This window comes from Otolemur garnettii, unplaced genomic scaffold (genome assembly GCF_000181295.1).
Source record: "Otolemur garnettii isolate 467f Iridium unplaced genomic scaffold, OtoGar3 scaffold00181, whole genome shotgun sequence".
Lineage (NCBI taxonomy): Eukaryota > Metazoa > Chordata > Mammalia > Primates > Galagidae > Otolemur > Otolemur garnettii.
This window is the reverse complement of record NW_003852576.1, coordinates 2,910,559-2,912,940: the sequence shown is the minus strand read 5'-3', so window position 1 is coordinate 2,912,940 and position 2,382 is coordinate 2,910,559.

Sequence of the window (2,382 nt, the reverse complement as noted above, 5' to 3'; positions counted from 1 at the left end):
CATCACAGCTCACAGCAACCTCCAACTCCTGGGCTCAAGCGAGTCTCCTGCCTCAGCCTCCCAAGTAGCTGGGACCACTGGTGCCCACCATAATGTCCAGCTATTTTTTCGTTGCAGCCATCATTGTTGTTTGGCAGCCAGGCTGGATTTGAACCCGCCACTTTAGGTGTATGTGGCTGGCGCCTTAGCCACTTGAGCCACAGGCACTGAGCCCTTAGAGCTTTCTTGATTGCAAATAATAGAAATTAAGCCTAGACTCATGGGGAATAAAAGGCAAAATAATATGACTACTTTGAAAAGGCTAGAGGTAGATGATGTTTTAATAGGTATGTCTGAATTCAAGAGTCCAAATGATGGCAAAGAAATTTGTGTTCTCTGGGTGGTGCCCATAGTTCAGTAGGTAGGGCACTGGCCACATACACTGAGGCTGGCAGGTTTGAACCAGGCCCCGGGCCAGCTAAAACAACAATGACAACTGCAACACCACCACCAACAAAAATAGCTGGGCATTGTGGCAGGCACCTGTAGTTCTAGCTACTTGGGAGGCTGAGGCAAGAGACTCACTTAAGTCCAAGAGTTTGAGGTTGCTGTGAACTGTGATGCCACTGCACTCCACCCAGGGAGACAGCTTGAGACTCTGGCGCCTGTGGCTCAGTGAGTAGGACGATGGCCCTATATACCGAGGGTGGCGGGTTTGAACCCAGCCCAGGCTAAATTGCAACCAAAAAGTAGTTGGGCACTGTTGCGTGAGCCTGTAGTCCCAGCTACTCGGAAGGCTGAGGCAAGAGAATCACCTAAGCCCAAGAGCTGGAGGTTGCTGTGAGCTGTGACACCATAGCACTCTCCCCAGGGTGACAAAAAAAAAAAAAGAATAGAAATTTGTGTTCTCATCTCTACATCCCTCTGCATGAACTTCATTGTCAAGCTGATTCTCCGTTAACTTTACTCTGTGTTCCACCAGGTTAGCAAGACCGGCCTGTAGGAAGTGCCTCTTGCACTCTTTCAAAGAATGATCCAAGTTTGATTCTCACTGGGTCATATTTGGTCCCATAGGCATTTTCAAACCAATTATTTGGTTTAGGAGATAAATAGGCCAGGCTTAGGGCCATTCACCACTCTTTTGAATGAGGAGTACTGAGGGGGAATCTATTTGGGATTAGCCTTTTCTGAAACTCTTAAGTGTGTTGCTATAAAAAAGCAAAACAATACAATGGATGGATGCCAGTTTGTCCCAGAGCACGAACAATATAATTCTACTACATCATTATTTTTAACTGATGCTTTTTCTAGTGCCTGTCAATTTCTACTTGGTAAGAGTCAGAGTCAATTCCACTGGGTCAGGGTCAATTCTTAAGTGTTACCTAGCTTATTTCAATTGAAGGTAAGAAAGTCCTGATGTAACACAAACCCTAAGGCTGAAGCAGTCGCCTACCAAGAGGCCATTACTCCTTTTGGCTAGAAATTGGCTGATGGAGCAAGAATTGAATCCAGAGTAATTGATGACTTGGCTCTCCCCTGGATTTCAAGGGGGATTCTACTGAACCATCAAGTCATCAATTTGTTCATTTCTGCTTCCATCAGTGATTAATAATTCTGTGGTTTGACAAGGCATCTTCACAATTGCTAAGTGCTGAATCATTCATCTTATTAAGAATACATTCTTACTTTTATTTGCTGTCTGAAAAGTGAGCTCCCTAAACTCTATTATTAGTTTTCAAAATTGATAATGTAATGAAAAATTTAAGACTTTGGAATGAACAGATTTTCAGTGGAATGCTGAAGATTCCACAGATTTGAGTAGGCTGTTTTTAAACTCTGGTAATTGTTTTTTTGTTTTTTTTTTTTAAAAGAAAGTCTCACTTTCTCACCCTCAATAGTGCTGTGGCTGCCTAGCTCACAGCAACCTCAAACTCTTGGGCTCAAGTGATCCTCTTGACTTAGCCTCCCAAGTAGCTGGGACTACAGGTACCCGCCACAACACCAGGCTATTTTTAGAGATGGGGTCTCCCTCCTGCTTGGGCTGGTCTTGAACCTGTGAGCTCAGGCAGTCCACCTGCCTTGGCCTCCCAGAGTCTGAAAATTGTAGATAACTGGCATCAATGCATCTAATTCTTACTTAATATGTTAGCTTTCTATTGCTGCTGTAACAAATTACCAAAATTGGGTGACTCAAAACAACACAAATTTATTTGCTTATAATTCTGCAGGTCACAAGTCCCACACAAGTCTCTCTGGGCTAAAATCAAAGTTTCTGCAGGCTCCATTCCTTTCTGGAGGCTCTAGAAGATAATTAATTTTTTGCCTTTTCCAGAGTTTAGAGGCCACCCTATTTCATGGTGCTTGGACCTCTTTTTCCATCTTCAAAGCCAGCAGTGCTGTATT